The following is a 17,450-nucleotide window of genomic DNA, read 5'->3' as shown; positions in this document are numbered from 1 at the left end:
TTAAGAATTTCTATTAGTTTGTAAATATTTAAATCGACTTTTTTAGATATTAGTCATCAACTAATATGAACCTCATCACTGTGAGTTCTAAATATAAATCGCTTATCTTTGGTCCTCAAAGGAAGGAAAATAATCATTACTGCAACAACACAGCATGGATGGAACTGCTTACTGACTCATGAAGCCTGGTTCTCATTCCTGTGTGCTAGCTTATGCAGGGGTTCTATGGAAAAATTAGAATGTAAACACATAATTCAAGTCTTTATCAGAATGCATATGCACAAGTAGGTGGAAATGGTACTGCAGGGGCACCTTTGAATTAGACATTTCCACATTTGAGCACTTGACTTTGCAATCTTAATGCTTTTTTAATATTCTAATACAGTTTACATCTGTGAATACTAAGAGTGAAAAGAAAAAAGAAAGGATAGGCTTAGGAGATACTACTCAGGAATTCCTAGCACCCAGCTGCATGATCAGTCCAATAAATCACATTATGTTGACTCACATATGGAACCCCACAATGACATTTTGATATTTTTCAGTTGGCCTGTGAATGGCTTCAGTGTTTTTTTTAATCATTTGTATTATAATAATGCCTAAATCAGAGCCCTATTGTGCTGGATGCCGTACAAACACAAAGTAAAGGATGGTCTCTGCCACAAAGAACTTATAGTCTAAAACAATGAGGCTGGCTAAGATTGAGCAGGAAACTGAGGCACAGATCAAATTGTCGTGTAAGCGTACAACCTTGAATAAAAAACATAAGAACGGCCACATTGGGTCAGACCAAATGACCATCTAGCAGTGACAGTGGCCAGAGGGAATGGACAGAAGAGATAATCATCAAGTAATCCATCTCCTGTCGTCCATTCCCAGCTTCTGACAGAGGCGAGGGACACCATCCCTGCCCATACTAGCTAATAGCCATTGATGGACTGATCCTCCATGAATTTATCTAACTCATTTTTTAACCCTGTTGTCGTCTTGACCTTCACTACAACCTGGCAAGGAGCTCCATAGGTGGACTGTGCATTGTTTGAAAAAATACTTCCTTTTTCAGTTTTTTAAACCTGCTACCTATTGATTTCGTTTTGTGACTCCTCCTTTTTGTAATGCATGATCCTCTTCTGAATCTCTGATGAAAACCATGTAGCAAAAAAAAATTTTTTTAATGCTTCTAGGTAAATATTCAGGAGTAGATGGTCACTCTTAAATTAAAAAACAAACAAACAAGCAAACCCCCACAACTTACAGTTGATCCTGTAGTGGGAAGGTGTTATTGCAGTGGTTCTTCAACCTGTGGTCAGCAGACCCCTGGTGGTTCACGTCGGTATTGCAGGGGGTCCATGGGCCCAATCCTTACTTTTCTTTTCTTTTTTTTCCTGTCACAGGGTCTGTGAAATTTTAATATATTGAAAAGGGGGTCTGTAAGCTCAAAAAGGTTGGGAACCACTGTGTTATTGTCATTGACTGTGGAGATTATTGAGGCTCTACGGATATCTTTCTCTGCTAGATTGAAAAGCTCATTACCAAATATTTGTTTCTCACGTAGGTACGTGTAGGATGTGTCTACATAGCATTTTGAGTGAGCCTCTGAGCCTGAATCAACCCCTGAGCCTTAATCAACAGACTTGGGCTTGCAGGGCTCACGCTCGTTGACTAAAAATGCTTTACAGAAAGCACCTTGAAGCTTCAGCTCGGGATGGAGCTCAAACACTCAAGCCTGCCCTGCTTCCTAGGCTTCAGAGCCCAAATCTGAGCTCCATGCAGCTACATAACTATTTTCAGAGAGCTAGTGTGAACCCTGCTAGCCTGACTCTGTTACCTGCTCTAGAAGGATTGCTCTAGAAAAGCTGTGTAGAGAGACCCACAGACCAATCAAAGCACTTTTTAACCTTTTATTTGTTAAACCATATTGTGCTCCATAAGTTTATAGCATCCACAGGAACCTCATAAACAGCTGATTATCTACCACAATCATCAAATATTTTTCAGTCACTGCCATATATGTCCTAGATTTATATAGTTATACTGAATCAGATTGAAAAGTATACTGTTTGCTTGCACCTAGCTTACCAAGTGTTCTGTATTGCGCCGTATCACTAACCAGTTCTCTTCATTATTTACTATTTCCACAGTTTTTGTGTCATCTGCAAACTTTGTCAGTGATGATTTTATATTTTCTTCCAGGACATTAATAAAACATTAAACAGCATAGGAACAAGAACCAATCCTGTGGGACCCCAATAGAAAGGACTGCTTGATGGCGATTTCTTCTTTATAATAATGTTTTGAGACCTGTTAGCCAGCTTTTAATCAATTGAATGTGTAGCATCTTAATTTTATGCTTTTCTAGTTCTTTAAGCAAAATGTCATGTGGCACCAAGTTCAATGCCGTAGAGAATTCTAGGGATCTTATATCAATACTATTAGCCTTATCAATCAAACTTGTAATCTCCTAAAAATCAAGTTGGTTTAACAGGATCTATTTTCCATAAATGCTTGTTCATTACTATTAATTATATAACCTTCCTTTAATTCTTTATTTATCAAATCTCATAAAACTGTTCCCTTATCTTTCCTGAGATTGCTACTAGACTGACAGTTCTACAATTGGTTCATAATGCTTACCCTTTTCAAAATTCAATATCAGGTCTCTTCTAACTATCTGGAACTTCTCTAGTTTTCCAAGATTCACTGAAAATCAACATTAACCGTCTAGAATGCTCCTTGGCCAGCTCTTTTAAGACTCTTGGATTCAAATTATCCAGACCTATTGATGTAAAAATGTTTAATTTTAAATGTTATTTAACATCCTTCCTAAATCTGTATGAAATAGAAAGAGCATTATTATTATCATTATATGATTAATAATTCATTTTTTTTTTCCAAATGTACAACAGAAATATCTGTTGAATAGATCTGTCTTTTCTGCATTATTAATGACAATTCTACCATATCCATCTAGTAATGGACCGATACCTTCACCAATATTCTTTTTGATCCTAAAGTAATGAAACTTCTTATTGTCCTTAATTCTGCGGGCCATCCTCTTGCGTCCCCTTGCTTCCCTTAAAAATGTTCTGAAATCCCTAGCTTCTTATTTATATTAATCAGTAACATCACCTTTCCTTCAATTTGTATATATTATTTTATAATTTTATAGCTCCCTCCGTTTCCTCTCTAAACCAGAGACATTCACATTTTTCTGAATGAATTCTTCCTTTGTTTTTATATCATTCATAACTGTTTTCAGCTTTGTAAAAAAATTGGACTTTTTAAAACACACATTATATATGTATTATTGGCTGGGACTTTATTCTATTTTCACATTAAAGATCAACAGTACCTAAACAAATAAATAAAGATCAACAGTACCTAAACAACCATTATTTTTTAGTTCATCAGTTCCTCTTTATCTATCAAGACTAAGTCTAATATAGATTTCCCCCTTGGTGACTACAATGGCTTTGAGTCAGGAAATCGTTAGCTATATTATAGGTTCATGCTTAAGGAGTGTCTCATCCTGTTTCCTAGTGTGATTTGGTGGTCCATAGCAGACATCAACTAGTTCTTCATCTTGTGCATTATCTATTAAAACATTGATCCAAAAACATTCATGTTTATACTGAGTTGTCAGTGTCTTGGGAACAGGTAAAGCCATTTTTGAGATGTAGTGCCTCTCCTTTTATCCATGTAATCTTTCCTAAATAGACTATAACCATTAATTTTAATATTCCAGTCATGTGACGTATCCTACCAAGTTTCAGTAATACAAACTAGATCAAATTTGTTCCTGAATGAGCAGCTCCATGTTCCTCTTCTTTGTTATTAAGGCCCCCAGCATGGTTAAACAGGCAATTAAAGAATTGGTTCTCTTCATGTTCTTTGGTTCTGTGACAAATTTTGTTCTCAACCCTTTGGTTATATGCTCAATGAGATTTGTACTAATTAGTTACATGAGTCACACATAGGTGTTCCTCGATTTAGGTAAGTAACCAACATAGTACAATTTTCATGTTTCAGTTATGGCAAAATGGTGTACATTTAAAAAATTACCTTTGGCATATGTTTGAGTACTCCAGCTTTAAATCCACATTTCAATAGTGTTTGCATTAGTAAACTTAGACTATATCTACACTACCACATATGTTGGCATCATTTTTGTCTCTCAGGGGTATGAATAAGCCATCCGCCAAGCAACTACCCAAGCACTGGCATGGACAGCACTATGTGGGCAGGAGAGCTTCTTCCACCGACAGACCTCTCACCTCTCACTGGGGGCTGGATTAGTTAAATCAATGTTACTTCTCTTCCATTGGTGGAGAGCAGCTCTACTAGAGAGCATACATCAGTGCAGTTGTGCCTCTGTAAGCTCTCCAATACAGCCATACCCTAAAACATTAGCAGAAAAAAAGGCACAAACATAGTAATTTAAATTTGAGAGCAAATATTGATTCAACCATTTCCTCCCCCTCTCCCTGCACACACTATTTGCTTAGCTTAATGCAACCGTAAGTCTAGTTAGCAGAAAGAGAAGGAAATCAGAGAGTTAAAGAAGAAGGAACATAGATGGAGGATTTCTAGAAGAAAGTGAGAGGAAGCAAGTAATGAAGGAAGGATTAGGAAAACAAAAAGGTGTGGGAGGTGAAGGCCATTAAGAGGTTAAAGCAGCATCAGTGATAAGTCAATTAGAACAGGTTTAGACAGCAGGCAAAGTATAATATGAAATGTGTTCTTGTTATAAGAATAAGAAGAAAGGATTAAGGTCAGTGAATGCTGGAAAAATAGGATAAATTATATAGGAGCCAGTTTTGCACATTGCAAGTGCACCAATGCAATTGTATGCCAGGTTTCCACGTGCAGAACAGCACATGTGAGCATATAGAAGTGTATGCTGGGAATTTACACAGTGAGCAACTATGTCAGCATTCTCACATGACTGACAATCATCATAACAAATATATAGCCACACAATACTCCATTCTCATAAAAACTTCCCTGATCGAAGAGGATCTGTAATAAAGTATCAGAACTTTTCTGTTTACTCACCCAGTAGGCAGATATCAAATCCTTACAGGAGGTGCAATTTGTGGCTCCTATGAAGAGCCATGTCTGAGGAAATGATTTGGGTTGGGTTTCAAGCTGCATTAATATTATTTACCTGGTTGACAAATCCTAACTCAGAAAGGAGAGAGTATGACCTTAAAGAACATCTGTTGTAGGGGATCTCTTAACTCCTCCAACTGTGTCCCTACCTGCTAAATTTCTTTAGAGAGAAGATGTTCTGGCAGATTTTGGAGGTAAGGAAAAATGAAATTCAGGCCCAAGAGGTCTTCATAAAGAACCTCATGTACTTATTTTATAGAGCTGGAGGGAACATTTTTCAAACTGTGTTTTTTTAACCAAAAAAAATCCACTTTTCAAAGCAAAATTTTTTTGCCAAGAATCAGTGATGGTATAAGTTTTTTGTAATTTTGTCATCATTTAAAAAAACCCCTAACCACTTTTCCCAAAATCTTGCCAGAAGCTTAGAATGGCTGTGAGGTGATGGATCATTCAATAATTACCTGATTATGTTCATTTCCTGTGAAGCATCTGGCACTGGGGACAGACAGGATACCGACGACTGGTCTGACACAGCATGACCATTTTTACATTCTTAAAATGGTTTTCCAAAAACAAAAGGCACCGTTTTGTTAAAACAAAAGGAAAAATTATTGTAATAAATATTGTGAAAAATTAAGGGTCCATTTCAATGTTCTCTGTAATCTTTTCCATCCATACGCAGAATAATTTTTTATATGTGCCAAGCAATGTGTAAATGTGGACCACCAGTGGAAACAAAAAACCTAGCTGTGATTATCTGCTATTCATCTGGACGGCATTTGAATCTCTCCTGAGTGGCCATACAAGTGCAAAGCTTCCAGGGAACACTGGTCTATTCTGAATCTTGCAGAATTTAAAACACATTTTCTGAAAAAAAAAATTAACTAGTTTTTTGACTAACTATATTATATCCATATTTCCATTGAAATACTCTATTTAAGGCTTTTTAGGACACATTTTGAGTAGTACTTTTGTCTCCAAATGTTCCCTTTGACTATTTTAAACCAAGCAAAACTATAATAAATATTAGCTGTGCAAAATACAAATGCCCAGAGCAGCACTTCTATAACCACCATAAGCCAAGGCTTCATTGACCTTCATCTCTTTTTCCTGCCTATTTCTCTCCCTCACTCCTGAAGGTCACTTTTAATTAGCCTCATCTCTGCCCTCACTCTCAATTTTTCCCAAATAAAATCATGTTAACAAGAAGATGATTACCCATCCATTTGCTGAACCTAATGTTTCATTTTCTTAAGATCCATTGGAGCTTTCTGTACTGAACTTTCAAATTTCTCTGAGGTTCACTTAAAGTTTCATGTCTTGCTGTGAAAAGAGAGATTCTAGCAAGCAAATTACACAAAGGCACTATGTTTGCACTTATAAATTACACAAGGGCACTAGTCTCATGCTTGACACTGAGTCCAACAGTTCTCTGTAGATTTATTCTAATTTCTGACATGCCTTGTTACTACTGCTGGTTAGGAAAGTATTTTTGCACTTCACCTTTTTTTCAACAAAATAATTTTTTTTCATTTTCATAAAAGAAAAACCATGAAAATTTGTTTAGTTGAAAAGTCATTTTCCATCAAAAATGTTCTGATGCAAAACTTTTGTGCAACTGTGACTGCAGAAAATATTTGGTAACACCTAGTAGAAAAAGAACCTCAGATTCACTATGATATCTGGGATACCATGCACTTACTTTTCACTTTCATTTATGCAAGCACGGCTGCAGAGTGGAAAAGAGCTGTAAACAAATCATGCAAAGATCATGTATATGAATATGTATTCCAGCAAGTGTTTGTGCAGTTATCTGGAAAGCTCTTCGTGGCTTAGGAAGCATCCAGTCAGAGAGCAAACACAGTACCATGGGTCCATTTTGATACCATGAATGGGTGCCTTATTCCAAGAACAGTTTTAATGATTTCGAAACACTACTCCTGGAACAAGGTACAATTCATCCTCAGAACTTCTATCAAAACCTGGTACTAGTATCTGCTAAGAGTGTTCCATAGATAGACAGACAGATAGATAATGGTGCAGGGTGGACACTGAATTAGGGACATTGAATACTCAACAATAGCCACGGCAAACAGTTCCCAGACAATTCATTAGGCAAGAAATATTAGCATGAACCATAATTCTGGAAAATGAACAAACCTTTAAACCTTTGTCTGTAGTCATGTAATTCATAAAGAGTACATCTACACAGCAACATTATTTCAAAATAACTAGTGTTATTTCGAAATAACTTAGTCCGCATCTACAAAGCTGGCAGTTATTTTGAAATAATGTTGAAATACTGTCAAGCTGGAGGACTTCTTACTCTGACTCCTGTAATCCTCATTGTATGAGGAGTAAAGGAAGTTGGAGGAGGAGTGCTCTATTTCAAAATAAGTGCTGTGTAGATGCTCCCAATTTCAGAATAAACTATTTTGAAATAAGCTACGCAATTGACATAGCTCAATTTGCATAGCTTATTTCAAGTTAAGCCCTGCTGTGTAGATGCACCTAAACAGAATAAATAGATAAACTGACAGAACACATTGTTTGCTGTGAATACTTCCCCCCAGTCTATTCTCTGCAGACTGTGGCAACAAACCACGGCCCTTGCACCAGAGTATGCGCAGCTAAACTACTCTAGGAGTGAACAAGAGGTGTCTGTCTCCGAATACTTCCCCAATTAACCATAAAGGTGACTAGTATTTAACCATAAAGGTAACTAGTTCTACTTATCAGCACTGTAGCATGAAATTTAAACTACTCACCAGAGTAAACTCTGCATCTCTCTTTAAAGGAGGATAATATTTTAAATGTGTGGGGTTTTTGTGTGTTTCCATGGTGGAAAGTATATTAACTATAAATATTAAATATAAATAATATTTAAATAATACTGAATAATTTTGTTAATGCAGAAAAGGAAGATTTGTTATCCTCACAACTCCAATTCCAAACTCATGTTTACCAAAGTGCTATTTAGAATTTCTATGCTGACAAAGACTCCGTGTGTTCATATTGCCACACTGCAAAAGTAAGTCAGTTGTGGATTAACTTCCTTATGGCCATTTAATTAATTTAACAAACATAGGTAAGATAAAGATGCTTACGTGGTATTGAAAAAAGCACACACTAAGACCTGACCACCTTCTGCATGTTTCCTGCACTGCTTTCTGTTGGTACTTCCTGTGAGAGGAGTTAAAAGGCATAGAGGATAGACAGGGTCCTTCCCTGTCCTCCCCCGCCCCTTGTAATACACTATATTAAATACATATCATAGGCCCAGAATTATTACTTTTTCATTACAATATCAAAAGGCTCTTCCTTTCACAGTTGAAAAATGACACACTGGTTGAGGTTTTAATAAAATGTTTTCAAACTTAACTGCCAAGGTTTCCCTTCCATTCCCACTTTTAATCCATTTTTAATCTCTTATAGAGGACACCTTTCAAAAGCTGAAATCTGCTTTCTATACATCCTACTGAAATACAAGCATTAAAGGAATATTTTACTGCCTCTCTGCTCTTTGTGGAGACCTGACTGTCTGGCTTAAAGTTTTAATCTTTGAGTGGCTACATTTGTGTTTCTTTGGCTGCCCTGTGTTACATGCTGAGATAATGTTGATTTGTAGGAAATTACTAGCCTATTTAAAATTCAACATTTTTTAAATTAGGAGAGCAAATGTAAGCTGTGGTCAGTTTCCTAGTTTTTTACAGCTGAGTTTATTATTCACCAGTCTCTCTTACTGCCTACCTCCTGTGCAAGTGTTCAAGATCCTATTCAAATTGCAAGAGCTATCTTCCTCATCAGAGAATGATACAGACTCAAAGGAGGACAAGTGTTGTTTATTGGCAATTACCATGAAAGTCCTTCCTGTAATTAACCCCAGCTTCATGGACACTACTATTTGCACATCAGCTCTCTCATAAACAGGGGCTCCATTTCTATTATTGTTGGGGAAGATGAGTCACTGGAGAAGAATGCTTATCTCAAGTCAGTTTTTAACTAGCTTTTGTCTGCATGAGATATTAGTCATTGGTACCTACACGATTACAAGAAAGTCAGGATTTGGGATTTTTTTTCCCCCTCTCCCTTTCTCTCCTCCCCCTTTTCATGCATTCAGGATGCATCAGTAACAGCATCAAAGCTGAGAGACTTATAAAATTCTCTTTTCAGTTAAACATACGCTTTGCCTGTATGATCATTGAATCATAACCAAGAAGAATTCCAGCTTCTGCTTGGCTAACAGGAGGTCTAAAACACTGAATAACTAAAGGCTTGGTCTGTGGGCCATAAAGAGACAATGGCAAAGGATTCGTTTTGACGTTTTTCAAGCATTCAAAGAGAGCGGAGCTACAAGTCACTGCAGTGATGCCAGCCTCATCTGGTGTTTTCTGCAAAATGAAACTCCTGCCTACAAAGAAAAATGAATATAAAAAGGCCTACTTCAAAGTAGTTGGATAGTTTTTTCTTCAATTAGAAACTCTTTATTTAGAACTGAAAAGTTTCAATACTAGGAAATAGCACTAAATAAGAAATCACACTGAACAGGGACTTATCTGTTTAATCATCCAAGGCTGCAATTCCTAGTGCCTCTCTCCTGCAAGGAGATACATGTAGGTGAGAACCCACTGCCCATGCAGGGTCTCATGGACTTCAGTGGGGGTCCATGCAGGAGCTTCACTCTGCCTAATTTTATTACAGGGTCAGGGCGCTTGGCTCTGATTCAGCAAAGCACTTAAGCACACACTTAAATGCTTTTCAGAATAGGGATGAAATTACTCGTGTGCTTTGCTGAATTCAGGCCTTAATGAAGACTTATCAGCTACTGAGTACAAAGCTCTGCATGTCTCCTGCAGCATAACTGCACATCCCATACAATACAGGCAGTCCCCGGGTTACGTACAAGATAGGGACTGTAGGTTTGTTCTTAAGTTGAATCTGTATGTAAGTCGGAACTGGCGTCCAGATTGAGCCGCTGCTGAAACTGATCAGTTTCAACAGCGGCTGAATCTGGACGCCAGTTCTGACTTACATACAGATTCAACTTAAGAACCCCCGGCATCCCCAAGTTAGCTGCTGCTGAAACTGATCAGCGGCTGATTCCAGGAAGCCCGGGGCAGGGGCTTCCTGTAGTCAGCCACTGGTCAGTTTCAGCAGCGGCTGACTTGGGGACGCCTGGGGCAGAGCAGCTGGGGTGCTGCTGGGTTGGTCCAGTAGCGCCGCCGCTCCTTGGTGCTACTGGACCGACCCAGCAGAACCCAAGCTGCTCTGCCCCAGGCATCCTAATTCAGCCGCTGCTGAATCTGACCAGCAGTGGCTGAATCAGGACGCCTGGGGCAGAACAGCTGGGGTGCTGCCCGGTTGGTCCAGTAGCGCCCAGAGCGGCGCTACGGGACCAACTGGCAGCGCCCCAGATGCTGTACCACAGATGTCCGGAGCAAAGCCACGGAGCCCGGGGGCAGCGGGACAGCCCAGACGCGCCGTGGCTGTCCTGCTGCCCGCGTGCTCCGCGGCTTTGCTCTGCTTTGCCCCCCCGTCCCCCTGGTCTGCAGACCAGGGGGATGAGGGGGGGGGGCAAAGCAGAGCCAAGCCGCAGAGGACGCGGCCAGCTGACAGCTATCAGCTGACCACGCGCTCCGCGGCTTGGCTCTGCTTTGCCCCCCCCTCCTCCCCCTGGTCTGCAGACTAGGGGAAAAGGGGTCAAAGCAGAGCCAAGCCGCGGAGCACCCGGCCAGCTGACAGCCCAGACGCATCTAGGTGTTATTCACTTAAAATTTATATGAAGGGATTTTTCATTTGCCTGCTTTTCACTACCTTTTTTCAGATGTAGCCTCACAGTTACTAACTGTGAATTAAAATTCATGCCACACTAAATGTTTTGAATAGCTTCATTTGATTCTCCCAAGCATTGATTCCAGGCAGCTAAATACAATTCTGAAGAAGTTTGTATAAACTATGAGGCTACACACAGGAATATTCCTTTGGTTTTGATGCAATTTTAATACATATTGGTCATTTTACTGTTATTTTTTAATTGCGGGAGATGGAAGAAAACAATAGCACAAAGAGGGTTGGCTTCTCTATATGCAGAAGGCTATTTTAAATGCTTACTTTATAGTGAGAATCTATTTTACCAAAATCCTTGTTCTTAAAGGCTAAACCCCACATTTGACCAAAACTAAGATTCACTTATGCTGCTGACAAGATTTTTCCAGCACACTCAGTTAACTCTAACCAACTGCAGACATAAGTTGTGTAAAAGCTTTACTTCCCCCTGACTCTGGTAGGAATGGCAATTGAAATCTGGACTTTTGCCACATCAGTTGTGCAATTCAGATCCCAGTATTTATAGAAGCAAGATGGTCAGTGCACCAGCATACTAATGCATTCATCCACCAGACAGGCCAATGTTAGCATTTTATAATTAAAGAAAAAATACATATTGGCAATAGTTAAGGGCAACATGCTGCCTATAGCATTTCCTCTGAGTTTAATGTCTACTTAAAATATAGTTTGTAACCCATTTTTAAAGATTTTAGCTGATTTAGCCCTAGTTTTGTTTTTAGTTTTCTCAAGCAATCTACTAAAATAAAGGCAAATGTGTCTATTATGCTGCTTTATTTCCATTCTTGCTGTTTCGCACATAGGGATACTTCTCCATGGGTATCAAATGCTATTTTTCCCCTCTAAATTAAAATCTCTCTGATTAGTATGAAAAAAGAAAAAGAAAATTAACTGCTTTGTTTCAGGAAAACTAGCTTAAAATGTTATCCAGACATTTAAAGTATTTCACGAGTTGAAAACATATGATGCTCCATCAAATATGTGGTTATTTTATTGACACTTTTTATCTTAGGCACTTTCCGAGGGGCATAAGCTTTCCAAAAAGGGGCAGAAGTATTTATTTTTTTAAAAAAATCTCAAAATCCAACAGTGAGGATATACTATGGAGCTGTTTAGGTTGCTACCCTCCAATTAACAAAACTCTAATCTCCCAAAGAGAAAGAGAAAGTGCAATGCTGGAATTCAGTTTTAGAACTCTCATACTTTTGGATGAAATATTTTTGAATTCAAAATTTCCCAAGGATAGGACTATAGAAATACAAATACTTTAAAAAAAATCCCTATAATAAGGCATAAATGTGACACTTTTAAAATAGGATATAATTATTTTAATATAAAGAGTAAGAGATGTATTTATTAATTGTCTTGCAAGATGATTCCCTTCTGCATGGGAGGTATGAGAAGGAAACACCCTTTGCAGTTTCTTGGTACTGGAACTAATTACATGCAATGGAGTTACTTTATTTTTCCTCCCCTCCCTCTGGCTTTTACAGTTTACTTAACTATAACAAAACAGTCCCTTACTCTGTCAACAAGTTGTGAAGTCACTTGCTCAACCTTTTTCCTCTCATTCTAACTGCTATTCCTCTTCTTCTTGGGTCCTGTTTAAATTTTTGCATTTCCTGATTTTTATCTTGGGAAAACAAAAGGCAGCTGCTCTAAGTTACATAAAACAGCAAAGTGACTCTGCTAGGTAGTGATTTGCAGGTTCTCAACAGTGAGTTGTGTGAAATGAAAAGGGGAGTGTCACATTGCAAAGTGCTTTTCTCTCTCCCTCTTTCTACAGCTGTATTTCTAATCAGCAGAAGATACATCTTGCTTGGAGTCAACCCTTCTTTCTCCCTGCACATTCTTAACCTTCTATCTTATACATGGATCACTGGTTAGCTTAGAAATGCACAGACACAAAAGGGGGAACTGACATGTGAGGTTTGATGGCAATAATGGCTGTTTATAAGCCTAATCCATCACATTTAGTGGACACCTCCATTTTTGTCCTCTGAAAAGGTATAAATAATAAAATGGTATAGCTTCAGCTCAGAGGTGCCTTGGTAAATATTTTAACTATTTACAAGATTACACCAATAACAAAAGCAGCATCTGTACCATCCATATAGAGGCCTCTGAATCATTAGGAGAGGACCCAGATGGTTCTTACAATTCACCAACAATAAAGTGTCTTCACGACATGGCTTTTGTTAACACGGTTTACTTTTTTTTCATATGATGCTCAATATTTCAAACTTATCCTTTTTCTCTGAAGAATGGCTACCTTAAAAAATGTTACTAAAGCCCCCATACAGACAAGAAGTGTACATTTTGAGAGCTCAGTTCACGCAGAACTCCTAACCATTTGCAATCTTTCATTCTAAATAACCCAAAATATTTAGATTAGTGATGTTTTCTTTTTCACCCACATATTATCTGGACCACTTCAAGGTTAGCTTTGTGTCAAAGCTCTCGATAAGCTCAGACTGCTACTTGGCTATTTGTACAGTGTTTATGGGTTTTCCATGATTTTACTTCACTTACAACTGCCTTGCAACAGACCATCGTACATGGTAGTAATGCACATGCCAAAAAATTCAGCAGAGACAAAATTAATCTTGTGGGTTTTCCAATTTAAAGCAGAAAGGCCATCTCTGTTTGGGGATAAAAGGATGGTTTTGCTATGCATCACCAAGTGAAACTGCTTTGAAGTGGTAAGATACCACAATTTACATAGTGCTACAGATCATGGCTCGGATTTTCAAAAAATGATTACTGACTTTTGAGCGCCAAACCAAAGACCCAGGAAAAGGCCAGGATTTGTAGAAAGTACTCAATACCCCCCATCTGAATATTCAGTGCCATTTCTAGGGTCTCATGTTGGGCACCCAGAAATTGAGACATTTCAAATTGTTAGTCACTTTTGAAAATATTTGGTATCCATGTTGTAAATTAGATCATGCTACAAGGGCTTGATTCTGAAAATATGTATTCTGGTCAGTAATGTTACTGACACAAGCAGTGCCGTTGATTTTAATGAGACTGCTCACAAACGTAATGTTAGTCACTGTGTTAAAAAGTAGCAGGATCAGTCCACAAGGAACAGATTCATTTGAGATTGTGAAGTTTATATACCACAGATAAAATAGTTTGTTTCAACTTGCTCAAATATTTGGACAGATTATCAGAAATCAATAGCTGAATGCATGCAAAACCAAGCAATCTTATGTAGGAAAATTAGCACAGGTAAGAAAGAAAAGGAAGAATAAATACAAATAGAATTTTGCTCCTCTTCCCCCAGCTTTTCAAGGAGGAAAGGGAAGATAACGTGAAACAAAGATTTTTTTTTGACTGAATGCAAACATCTCTCTCAACATACAATACTTTCCATTCCAAAAATTATCCAAAAGAGTACCCGAAACACCAATCTATTTCAGAGGCAATCTCTAAATATTGGTGATTCCCATATCCAAAATTTGGTCAATAAAATTAACAGCCTTCTTTTGAATAGAACATCACACCTCTAAATGAGTTCAAGCTGGTGTTGTTATTGTCCAGTGGAATGTGAGATTTACATTTCACAGTTCCTCACCAAAGTAGTGAATGAATCTGATCTCGTAAACAAACAATTCCAGTTTCATGTTGTTTCAATGGCCCTCTGACAATGTGCTGTGGCCACAAAGAAAAATATTTATCATGTTTGTGTTCCCCTCTGATTCTAAATGGGACGGTAATAAAATGGCACCATAAAAAACATTTTCACAGCTGAGTTTGCAATTTAATAAACAGATGCAGACAGCAGTCTTTGGAGACCAACAATTTAAAAAAATAAACGAAGCAGAAGTTCCCTCACATCACAATGGGAATAACACTTAAATGGGCCTCCAGCAGCATGGAGAACAGATTGGGATATGCACAGTGCTCTTGGATTTTTGTCCAGGGTATGTTGTTTTGAAGTATGTTTATCAGTTCTCATGATGCCAGTGAAAAAAGCTTCAGTCAGAAACAACGATTTAAAAAAAAAAAGACCAAAATACACTACACAGATACAAACGAGATAACTTCTTTAACATCTCATTAACATGCTGGACAACAAATATTTTATTTATAACCTCCTCTCAAAATAAAGGTTTTTAATTGAAACATTGGGCCTGATACAGGGAGTTTTGCCTTAGCATGGACTGCAGGATTGAGTCTAAATACAGATTTTAATAATGTAGTTCAAATCTGATAAGTGTTATCAGGAAGCAAAGAAACTGCCAGACATACAACTGTTTAATACACAGAGGTGTTCTTTTTCCACCTTGGAAAAGTATTCTCACAGAAAGTATTTAGAAGGTCATTTTGATCAAAATCATACTGATGTACTGGTTACTTTTTTGAATTATCATAGGTTTTATATAAAAATATTTGATTTGTTTTGAGATTTGCCCAGCAGTTGACTTGGTGATGCTAATCAGAATTACATAGAAGATAACTTTACATGGAAGTGTTCATAAGCATTTGGTAGGAACATGATGAGAATCTCAGAAAAGGAATGTTCTAGGTCTCAGTCACATGTTGAATGGCATGAATATGTCTTTTGGAGGGGTGGCAGATGATGACAGAAAACATGGCAGCCCAGAATCAAACATGAATCATTTTTAAGTCACAGCTCTGGTTGGGATAATGAGGAAGGGACAACCCATGTGATGAATTCCAAGTGTCGGATTTTAAAACCCATTGTCAGGTGGGCATGTAGCTACTCACCTGAATAACTCTATTGATTTAATGGGACTACATAGGCAAATAACTCCTAACTATTGTGACTAATTATCTATTTGGTGCCAAGTGTGTATTTTTGTGGAGTCCTCTAATCATCAAGTGAAATTCAAAGCTTAAACAGCTGAGGAAGAACTCCAAAAAGAAAAAGAAAACATTTTAAAAGGCCAGGTTCTTATGCATGCTGAGCAGTGCCCTTCTCCAGCTGTATTCCCAATGATTTCAGTGGCACTGCGTCCCCCTTGTTTTTGTCCCTGGAGTGCCCACAAACCAGCCAGAAACCTCTCGGTTGGTGCAATCACCCATGCTCTTTGTTTATAGCACACTTTCCTACCACTTTCTAGATGTCAACAGCCTTAGTGTTACAGCCAGCAGAGAAGCAATCCCATTCTCTCTATTTTTCTGGCTCCTCCCTTTCCTCTGCAGGTTTCTCTCCTGCTAGCTTTTATGTAGCTCCTGGATAATAAGTGGACACTATTCCCTGTTTGCCAATCAGAACAGGGCTTACTCAGCCAGCTCCAGTTCCCCTTTGTTGATTAGATCTGGCTCAGATTTCCTTAGCCAGCGCCCAGTCACTGGGACCATTTCTAGAATCAAGTACAACTCTACATGAGTGAAGGTGAAGAATCTAATCCACACTTAGCACAGTATTTAAGGGCACTGCCAGTTACCAGCTGGATTCACTTCATTGTGGATTTTCTCACAACTTGTTAGTTAAACTGAATTCTTGTTCTGGATTGTGAGGTTGAATATTTTGACTTGTGTATAATCAGGAACCATCTCAGTGACCTATAATTAAAACATGTTTCTGGTTATAGCAGCTTCACAGCTTAGTAGGTGCAAATTTTAAAGCCACTAAAATGATTGGCTTACTTTGTAACAAAGTTATTTAAATGATTTATTTATAATTAAAACATGGGTAACAACAGCAGGCTCTTGAGATGGAAAAGAGTCCTCTTTGAGCATCTCCTAAGTATGGTCACAGAGGCCCATTTCTGGTTCATTACTCCATATCAGCAACTCTTGTTAGGCATCACATACTCATCAGAACTTAAGACAACTATACTGGGTCAGACCAAAGGTTCATCTTGCCCATTGTCTTGACTTTTGAAAGTGACCAGTGCTAGATGCTTCAGACATAATGAACAGAACAAGGCAATATACTGAGTGATCCATCCCCTATCATCTTCTGGCAATTAGAGATTTAGGGATAGCCAGTGTCTGGGTCTATAAACTCACCCATCTTGGCTACTTGCCACTAATGGACCTATCTTCCATTAACTTGTCTAGTTCTTATTTAAACTCAGTTATACTTTTGACCTTGATAACATCCCCTTGCAATGAGTTTCATAAGTTAACTCTGTGTTGTGTGAAGAAATACTTTGGTTAGGTTTGTTTTAAACCTATTGCCTTTTGATTTCATTTCATGAGCCCCAGTTCTTGTGTTATGTGAAGGAGTGAATAATACTGCTCTATTTACTTTTCTGTTCCATTCATGATTTTATAAACCTGTATCCCAGTGTCCCCTCTAAACTGCAGGGCAGCACAGCTTCACAGGTATTTAATCAGCCCCTCCCAGTCAGAGGTTCAGGGCTCCATGCAGGGAGTTGACTGACAGGGTGGGGCTGATTAATCACATGTGAAGCTGTGCTGCTGCACAGCTTAGGCTATGTCTAGACCACGCGGAAGATTCAAAAGAAGATATGCAAATTCCACGGGATATTCTTCCAATCTCACTTTCAAAA

General features: G+C 38.3%; 1 long non-coding RNA gene across 2 annotated transcripts in view; it reads right to left on the bottom strand.

Moving 5' to 3' along the window:
* The window catches only part of LOC142831158 (uncharacterized), a 41,873-nt gene extending 36,175 nt beyond the window's left edge, over positions 1–5,698 (bottom strand). The window contains exons 1-2 of one of the 2 annotated variants that reach the window (XR_016350541.1): positions 5,574–5,698; positions 1,256–1,397 (exon numbers count right to left, since the gene is read on the bottom strand). This is a non-coding gene — a long non-coding RNA (uncharacterized LOC142831158). Of the gene's footprint in view, positions 1–1,255; positions 1,398–2,634; positions 2,781–5,573 lie in introns of those variants that run through there. The other variant, XR_016350540.1, reaches the window with a different exon arrangement.
* Between the last annotated feature and the right edge of the window lie 11,752 nt (positions 5,699–17,450).

This window comes from Pelodiscus sinensis, chromosome 12 (genome assembly GCF_052426305.1).
Source record: "Pelodiscus sinensis isolate ZL-2025 chromosome 12, ASM5242630v1, whole genome shotgun sequence".
NCBI lineage: Eukaryota > Metazoa > Chordata > Testudines > Trionychidae > Pelodiscus > Pelodiscus sinensis.
Note: the sequence above shows the minus strand (reverse complement) of the source record. Positions and strands in the feature narration are given on the sequence as shown.